This window comes from Podarcis gaigeae (assembly GCF_964106915.1).
Source record: "Podarcis gaigeae genome assembly, chromosome: 5".
Lineage (NCBI taxonomy): Eukaryota > Metazoa > Chordata > Lepidosauria > Squamata > Lacertidae > Podarcis > Podarcis gaigeae.
Window position 1 is genome coordinate 82,980,785 of NC_139681.1, and position 10,025 is coordinate 82,990,809.

The 10,025-nt window shown below is 41.9% G+C and overlaps 1 long non-coding RNA gene across 1 annotated transcript in view; it reads right to left on the reverse strand.

Moving 5' to 3' along the window:
* The window catches only part of LOC310845183, a 113,738-nt gene extending 106,470 nt beyond the window's left edge, over positions 1-7,268 (reverse strand). Inside the window, exon 1 of the long non-coding RNA XR_014564553.1 lies at positions 7,123-7,268. This is a non-coding gene — a long non-coding RNA (uncharacterized lncRNA). The remainder of the gene's footprint in view (positions 1-7,122) is intronic.
* Between the last annotated feature and the right edge of the window lie 2,757 nt (positions 7,269-10,025).

The window sequence follows — 10,025 nt, forward strand, 5'->3', positions numbered from 1 at the left end:
GGCCAAAGTGAATAAAATTTACAGGAACATAATCCTTTCTAAAGTGGGATAAGTCTGCCAGAGTACTTTGAATAATTCAGTATTTTGAATGGAGGAGACACCTACATTTTACACTGGCAAAAAGGGTGGTGTAAGTCAAACTCTATTTTGAAGCTTTATACTATAAACATATTACAGTGTGTGTGTGTGTGTGTATTTAGATAGAACTAGATACGATGGCTAGGTTGCATGTAGGGGCAAACTACTGCCAGCATATAACACCCTACTTGCAGGATTTTCACTGGCTGCTAATTTACTACCAGGCCAAGATCAAGGAGTACAAAGATATGTCCATATACATCTTGGGACTAGGTTACTTATACCTTATACACCTAGTAGATCACTGCAGTCTACAGAGTTTCTCCTACAAGTTCCAAAGATCTAAGAAGCTGTAGTAACTCAGAGCAGAGCTTTCAGTGTGGCTGCCCTTTTTCTGTGGAACAGCTTTCCTATTGAGATACAACAGGTGCCCCCTACCTGCACTTTCAAGAAATGAGAAATGATTGAAGACACTTTTTTTTCTAGGAAGCCTAGTCTCATTTTAAATGTATTTGTTGTATTTGTGGTCAGGACAACAACAACAACAACAACAACAACAACAACAACAACAACAACAATATTGCTTACATCATCTTATGTGCAAATTGCTTTGAGACAGTGGTTTAGATTAGGGGTGGCCAACTCCCAAGAGTCTGCGATCTACTACTCACAGAGTTAAAAACTGGCAGTGATCTACCCCCTTTTTGGGGGTGCAGGGCAAAGATGTTGAGCTTTTTCAGGGACCAAAGTTGTTGAGCTTCTTTGGAGGGAGCCAGTGATCTATCAGTGATCTACCACAGACGGCCAGTGATTTCTAAATCATATAACACACACACACACACACACACACACACACTCTCCAAATGTTGTTGGACTACTACTCCCATCAGCACCAGCCAGTGTCCTGGGCCAGGAGTCAGCTTCCTCTGCTGAACAGCAGCCTGAAGGGAGAGAAGGCAAAGTGACTCCACCTGCAGCTGGTCAGCCTTCAAGGACAGCTGGCTTCAGCCATCTTAAATTGGGCTTTTGGCAGCAGTCAGATGCTGGAAACAATCCTGTAGTTCCCGATTCTCCCTTGCGGCTTCCTGATCTCCGTCTGGACCCTTGGTTTTCTAACCACTTAGATTCTGTGAGTCCTGGATTGTCTGACTATGTGGATTGCTGTTTGTTCAGAATGGACTGGACCTTGCATGTGGATTCAGCTTTGTGGCAAGCATTTCTCAGAGATTCTTGTCTGTTTGGCCTCACATTCCACCCAACTCTGCACTCTGTTGCTTGGCAATGGGACTTGGGACAGGATTACAACAGTCAGCATGGTCAGTGGTGAGAAATGTTGCAAATTGGAGTCCAATAAAGTCTGAAGGATACCACATCTGCTACTCCTGATTATATTCAGTCCTGACTTGAGCTAACAGAAGTACTTCCACTTCCCCAGGAGAAGGCACCTGATTTATGTTGATCTCTCCTCTGCAATACAGTCCCATGCCACCCACTTCTCTTGAAGTTGGAAGAGTCTCTGGAATACTCTGGAATAGAGCATAGAGGGGAGATTGGTGAAAATGGGGGTGCTTCTCCTTACGCCAGTGGAAGAATTTCCATGAATGCAAAACCACCATTGGATCCAACCTCTAATTTCTAGAACTGCATATAAAAAAATCCCAATTTTTTTAACATGCATAATTCTTAGCTTACAGCATATGACCCTTTGCTGAATCAGCTCGGGCAGTTCTATAGAGTCTTAAGTCCACAAGCCAAAAAATAAATAAAAATGGAATAAAAGCCATGCATTATGGCTCACTGCCAACGAACTGGAATCTTGGCTCCTTATGAACCTCACAGGATTATAATACTAATTGACTCTGTATCTTTTAAAAAAGAAAGCAGTAATTTCCATTCATTTTTAATTGCTATCCAGACTAAGTTTCCATTCAGTTGTTGCTGAGTTTTAGGTTTAAGTAACAAGGAACACTAATTTCTACTTTGGTCTGGAGGCAGGATAGGGCACCTATTTAAATCAGGAGGTTGAATGCCAAGGTGTCTCTGATTCCCTGGCTAATTACTGATGTTCAATTAACGTGTGCATACAATACAGCAGAATCTTCTTCCAAGCCTTGGGGACCTTTGGTTCACTAATTAGCAAAATAATAGAAACTGGAAAAGGCCCCTTTGACCCCTTAATCAGTGGAGATACCTTTGGGGGGCAGGGGACTGTGAAGATGTTCATGAATGGAGATTTGAAAGACCTTTCAGACTTATATCTGATGACTTCCAGTACTCTGAGGTTTACTGTACATAAATATGGCATACTATGCTCCGCTCCGCTCAGTTGCTGGGTTGGCCTGTAACATGAATGAGGAAGCTGCGGCCCTCCAGATATGCTTTGGCTCCAACTTCCATCAACATCAGTCATTCCTGATCATCCATGAGAAGGAAAAACCAAGGGAGGAGAGTCACCCTTTAAGAAACGCTCACCTGTGTCACTGGCAACACCGACCTCTTGTTGGGAATTCCATTCCACCCTTTGCTGCAGACATGGGATTGTTGCATGTCACATGTCTGTTTACATTCCAGCACAGATTGCTGGCGTGAACGGAACTTCCACTCTGTATTGCTTTTGTTTTTAGTCTCCAAGAAGACGTCAAGGAGAGATGCCATCTTTTCTTTGTCCTGATTTATGTATAATAAATGCGTAGCCTTAGTATTGTATCTACAGCCTCAAGCCTCTTCTGTCGCACAGTTTACACTGCTGAGGAATGCGTGCTCAAGCCTGCAAGCTTGAGTCGCTGATAAATGTTGGAGGAACAGAGGTCGAAGGATCTCCGCAGTGGCAAATCTGAGGCAGGGAGATGCTCCAGCTGGGCCCAAGCCAGCTGGCTTTTTGACCCCTGATTCCGACAGGCAAGGCTTAAGTCCAGTGTGACCTCCTTTCACTTGTGTTTGTGTAGGGGACAAACCCACTTCAATGGAGAGCTGGAAATTCACCCTATATGTAAATGCAATTGACAAAGTGCATGTTGCTTGTCTTGGTGAATACCCCCATCAACAACCAGTGATCTCAAGTGTATCAGAAATCCAAGAGAATGTCAGTTACATGAGGTATCTCATCCCATCCCATTGGTACTGCATCCCCAACAAGGTATCTAGATCACAAAGCAAGTTTGGACATATGGAAGTACAGATGGCCTCTTCTAAGAATGGCTCAAGGAATAGACTATCACCTCTGAGCAATTTCCAGATATGGTCAGCATTTGATTGATTGATTGATTGATTGATTGAGACACAAAAATAGGCACAAAAATTTTTCTCAGTCGGTCTTAATGTGAGACTATGCAGTGCCACACATAGTTCAATCATTGGCACATCTCCTTACAAATAAAGCCTATTGAGTTCACTGAAACCTGCTCCTAGGGAAGCATGTATAGGACATGTAACCAGAATAAGATAACAGCCTTGACATTCCCATGTCCTCCTTGCTTATTAGCTGGTTTTGCCAGCCAGTCTGGTCTGTGAATTGACAGCTGGCAGTATCAGATGAAGTGAGCAAAGCAAAATAATTCATAAACATGGATGGTGTTCTATTACAGTCCTAGGGTTAGATCCAGGCGTTAATGGCCTGGGGAATTTCCTATTTATAGTATAGTTCTTTAAGGAAAGCAATGGATGAATCCATCAGTTTTAGTTTCTCAGTTTCAGGTGGTTCCAGTCTTAAGCTCAGTTGGCCACGTTTCAATTTGCAAGGGTTACGCACCCACCCAAAATGAAGCAGCATTTTTACTGCATTTGTGTGGGCTTGCTCCCATCAGAAAAGAGGTGGGGATGCCTTCACCCAACACACGACCCTGTTTGTTTCCCCACCTCTGCAAGCTCCCTGGCATAGGAGCCAAGTCCCAGGAGCCAAGGTCCCTTTGCCCCCCCCCCATAAAATAGTTGAGGGGGCTGCCCCTCCCACAAGTTGATGGACATTGCAATTCAAATGGTGTGTACACCACATCTTGTAATTGACTGTGTAGGGTGGGACTTACCTGCCCTCCATGTTTTATTCAATTTGGCACCCCTGCTCCCTGGAATTCCTACTCATGAAGCTGCGCTCTGCACATGCATGATGGCTGTTAAGGTATATGTTTACATTACTGCTTAATGTGCATCCACTTTCCAAGTTGGACTGAAGGTGGTGGGAATGCATCAAATAGTGGTATTTGTTGGTATTTCTATGCCACCCGATGGGTCTTCATTTCATAGAATCATAGAGTTGGAAGAGACCACAAGGGCCATCGAGTCCAAGTATATTTCATATACTTCTCATTCAGATCTACTAAACACTTTGTCTCCCTCATGTTGCAAACAATGGTTGTCTTGTAAAACTCGATATAATTAAAGCATTGCAATTAAATGCGAGAAATTGTTCTGGTCTCTGTTTCTTTGGACGTTATCTTTGATGTGTTTTCTGTTTTCTTCATAATAAATTTGAAAATGCAAAAGAAAAAAGAAGCAGCAGTATTTATTAAGACACTATAGGATCAACGTGGATTGTGGCTAGCGTTGTGTGAATATTAGTAGGAACACATTGGATGTGGAGTAAGCAGCAATATGAACATATTTTGAATTCTGCTTTTCTCTTCTTCTTTTGTGTGGTAAGCCAGACTGTAATTATTATTGAATGGCAGGAACAAATTAACGCAGGAGACTGAAGCAAAGTGTTCTGACATAATTATGTTTTCATATTTTCACACCTTTCAAGGTGTTCATAAAAGGACACCATTCTATCTTAAGGCTGATGGAAAACAAGCAACAAAGCAACAGCAAAGCTTTATATATACTTTTCACAGATGACATGTTTAAAATCAAAATGTCAATAATATGCTGTGGCAACTGATGCGACAGAATTTCTTTCCTGATTAAGCAGAAATAACCGTGCCAAAGTCACCTTCAATATTCCTCCTTTCCTATGATCCAATTTGCTGTGGTCCTGTTTGTAAAGGACTGTGGCTCAGTGGGAGAACATCTGTCTTGCATGCAGAAGGTCTCAGGTCCCCAGCATCTCCAGGTAGGTCTGGGAATGTATACCTGCTTGAAACCCTAGAGCGTTGTTTCCCTAACCTGGATCTCCAGCTGTTTTTGGACTCCCATCATCCCTGAACATTGGTCTTGCTAGCTAGGGCTGATAGGAGTTCCAGTTCAAAAACAGCTGGAGACCCAGGTTTGGGAAGGAATGCCCTAGAGAGCTGCTACCAGTCAGTGTAAATGGTACTGAATTACATGGACTAATGGTCTAAAGCAGTTTATTATGATTAGCAAAGATGACTACCGTAATTGCTAGTCCAACATGGCAATTACTTCCCAATATACTGGGATCCTTTGGGAAGAAGGGTGAGGTGTCAATTTAATAAGAAACACACAAATATTTGGTAGCAATGTTTAAGCTGGGTGAGGTTCATGGTATAAAAGAGTGGTTTATATATATATATTTCACTTATAAAGAGAGAGAGAGAGACAGCACTTTGGTTTTAATGTGGAAATTAAAATTTTAAACTGCTGAATGTGTAGCTGCAAGTTTCAATAATATCAATAAAAATTACTTTAGCCAGTTTATGGTTTGTTTTGGGTTTCTATCATGGTGATCAGCTATCAAAGAGCAGTACTCATTGCTATGTATTGCATTGACATAAAATCGTGTTAAATATTTACAGAGGTGGAGTTTTTAAAACAGCAAAAATGAGGACTTGCAGGGAATATAGCGCAAATAATTGGCTTGGGAAGGTGGGAGCTGTGTAGGCGGGTCATCAACCTTTTGATTTTGCTCAGTATGGGATTAAATTTTTAAAACCACATAATTAATAAAGCTACCATTCTTTTACATTTATTATTCAAAAATCTTCTGGGTTTTAATAGTACCCTTATGTACCGTGCCTAACATATAAGTCTTTTAAGAGCTTTACTGTTCAGTGCAGAAACCATCAAATGTATGCCATAATATCTATAGAGGATAAGCATCTCTGGGCTAACCTCAGGCCTCTGTGACATTAATGGCCTGTTTCAAACAGTTGCTGTGCTAGCAAATAGGAGTTTAGTTTGGGAGTGGGGTGCACCCAATGTTGCATTAGCACAACGTTCGTAAGCCTGACATCACACAGACACTGCAGGGATATGGTTATTATTAACACATGAAATGAAAAGCCTGTCTATCATGCTAATCAGTTCAGTCTAATGGTCCCGATTTAGCTGTAGTCAGGAAACAACTGGTGACCCTTAGCTGCACAGAAAGCTGCATCTAGCTAGTTTGAAAGGGCTTGGCTAAGCATTGCAATTTAGTTAGGCATATACACCCAGAACCAAATCTTCATACCAACTCCCCTATGAAGAAAGGTTGGAGTGTTTGGGACTTGTTGGTTTATGCAGCACATAGTTAAACTATGGAATTTGCTCCCTCAGTGATGGGCACCAACCTAGTCCCTTTGTGGCTTAGGGCCCTCGTATTTAAGGTCCCCGCAGAGGACCTTAAGGTCCATGAATAATAATAGTTTAGAGGTCCCAGGTCCTAAGGAAGTGAGATTATCCTCCAACAGGGCCAGGGCCTTCTTAGTGATGGTTCCGACCTGGTGGAATGCTCTGTCCCATGAGACCAGGGCCCGGCAGGATTTAACTTCCTTCCGCAGGGCCTGTAAGACAGAGCTATTCTGCCTGGCCTTCAATTTGAACATAGCCTGATCTTTTATTCCCTTCCTTCCACCCCCTCCCCTTTTTATGAAGATTACCTGCTCTGGGATCCCACAACTTATTCTCCCCTGATCTCCTCGCTGGCCCAAATAGGACTAATTTAGCCAGCTAGTCCTGGTGATCATCTAATGTTTATTGGATGGATTTCCTCCCTTAAATTGATTTTTGAATTCTGAATTTAATGTTATTCATGTTTTATACTGTATTTTATGCTGTTTTTTGTTGCATCAATTAAGTGTTTTAAATTTGTTGTTAGCCACCCTGAGCCCTGTTTTCTGAACTGGGAAGGGTGGGGTATAAAGAAAAAAAAATTATTATTAGTCTAAATACCTGACCAATATTCATGCTGGCTGGAGTTGATGAGTTGAGCGTCCCTGTGTGCCTCTGCTCCATACATTCTTCCATTGGACCTTTTGCCCATTCAGTGACCTGTTCTGGCCCTCTGTCTCTTGTGCTGTCCATCTGGCATGTCCCTGGAATGCCATTACACGGAATGGAATGTTATTTTTTTACTCTCACGCTTTCAGTATGGAAGCGCAGGACTGTCAGCCTAAAACGGTCCTTTGAGATGAGTTAAATGGTGATTGCATTGCACTTTTGGAAAAAAAAGGGGGGGTGGCAGTGGAAATGACTGGCACCGCAATAACGGCACCACGGTGAAGTATTCCACTAGCCGGAGCAAATGTTGTTTTCCTCCCTCCTGCCTTTCAGACAAGTGTGAGGGTGACAGTCTTGTTCAGCTGTTTGACTAGACCCTGACCAATGTTGTTATATGCTGAGAAATGTACACCACTCCAGAGTGAAAATTCTTCATGCTTTCCAGATCAATTTGATGGATGGAGGCAAACTGATAGCCTTTGCTGTCTATCGGTTGCTGTTCATGTGTCAGTGAACATTTGAATATTGTTCCCAAAAGAAAATTGTTTCTTAAAAAAAAAAATCAAAAAAGCAGCTCAGAATTGTGGCTTGCTCCCAACTAAAATGTGGAACTGGGGATTAGACTTCCCTCCTCTGCCTCATCCTATCCATATTTAGTTAGTGTAATACACTGTTTTGTATTATCATTATCATCTCAAATATGATGGTGTCTTGCATGAGTGCAAAAGCCACTTCCTTTTATATGCTTTCACAAAGCAGCTATTCCTCCACAGTGCAACCCCACACCATTCCACAGGGTCAGGGGAACTTTTTTTTTTTTTTGGAGGGGGGGTGCAGGGTTTGAGAGAGGCAAAATGACAAAGAGGAGGGCAGAGGCGTTCTACTCATGTGTAAACATGCAAGCAGGGGGAACAAGAGCACTGATCTCCTCTTATCATCATCCCTCCCCTCCTCATCAATAGGTCTTAAGTGACGAGCATCCTCTGGTCATCAAGACTTCACCCACCCCGATTTGGAGGCTGATTGGACATAGGGGGCAGAATTTGGCCAAAATATGAGAAGCCACTGTGGTGATCACACAGGATCCCCGGACGTTTCACCGTCTATTGATCTCTGTGCCACCACCCTACCTGGTACAATACTGAGTCCAGTCAGGGTTAAACTGGAACATAAACTTTTGTTTATGAAACCACATGCTTGTTAAGTTGCATTAAATAAATGGTATCGGTCAATTACAATCATGGGGTGTCTATCCAGACCTATAACTTCCGCTACCTGCTCTCACTCACTAAACTACCTCTCAGGTATTTACTTGTCTTCCTAGCCCTTAACTATTCCTGACTCAGCTTATTTTGTTACACTATCTCAACCTACTCACAAACTCTAACCCAATTCACTCCCACTCCAGCCAACCACCCAACTGCCATTGAACTCCTCCCTTTGCCCCTCCCAGAGCTGGTTTTATAGTCCCTCTGACTCCACCCCCCAGGGTCCTGATTGGGTAACCTGTTTAACTATTTCACCTCCAGCGCTCTCATATGTTGTCACAGTTCTGACATTTCACTGCTCTCTCAACCTGTTTTAATTGGTGTATTGTTTTAATGAGATTTCTTTTATTGCATGTTTTATTATGGATGTTTACATTTTGGGGAAGTATTGGTGTGTAGTCAGCTTGCACTAGACACTGACGTGTGTCTGCATGAGAAAGAGTAGATGGAGAGAGGAGCCTCCAAGTTTCTCAAAGTCTCTTTTTCTGAACTAACCTGTGTTGACCTTCATCCTTGCCTTGGGGGACGGAGACACCTTTTGTACCTCTCTTCCCCAGATGCAAGAGCAAGCATGGCTGAAGGCATCGCCACCTTACTTAGGTAGATCTAGGATCTTTGCCATCGAGCATATATTTCCTGTAATAAACATAGCTTTCTTGTTTTCCTTAATTCAGTATGATATTACCCTATGTAAAAGTGAGCTCCTCTAAGAAGGATACTGTGTTAAGTTCAGCTTCTGTAAAGCAATTTAACTTCAAACATCAATGACATTTTAATGAGATCATCTTATTATATTTTTAAAGATGGCATTCATTTTAATATTTGTGTAAGTGGTTTTTATATTTTGCAAACTGTTTATAACCCTATTTTGGCATTAAGTGAATTAATAATAATAATAATAATAATAATAATAATACACTCATCCCTTCTCTCCCTACTCACATTTAGGTCATAAGCATCAGCAGGACACCCACATATGACTATAAGGAGTCTCTCATCATTTCACTCCAGAGCTAAATACAATTTCATTTTTCATTTCTTGGTAGCAATAAAAGAGATGTCTGCACCTCTTCTATCGTATTTCCAAAGGGGAAACAACAGCATCCCATTATTTCGATTTCTCTTCTTCAGATTGCAGTGCGGCAGCACCTATTTACAATAAACAAGAGCCACTTCTATCACTGGTATTGTTTTTCCTTTCCCATCTGAACCTGGGTCAGCAAGAGTCCAAAGGTTCCTGAACAAATCTATCCTCCTTACCAGGCTCAGTCAACAACTGCTTTGCTGTAATGAGGAAAGAGTGGCTAAGGATATTCATCTGTTTCCATGATTACTGATCTCTCCAAGCAAGCTAACAATAATAGCACCCTTTGGAGCATAATAGCATAGATCAGAATATACTCAAGGCGTCGTTCTCTTATATTGTTTCTGTAATTGAAGTATTGAGCTGGAAGCTTCAGTAAGCACACCATTGTAAAAGTATTTAGAACAAATGTTCTGGGGAACAGTTATTGCACATTCAAATAACTCTTCGTTGTAGGGGACAATTCTTTTCCCCTGCTCTCCTCCCCCCGCTTGAAAAAAAAA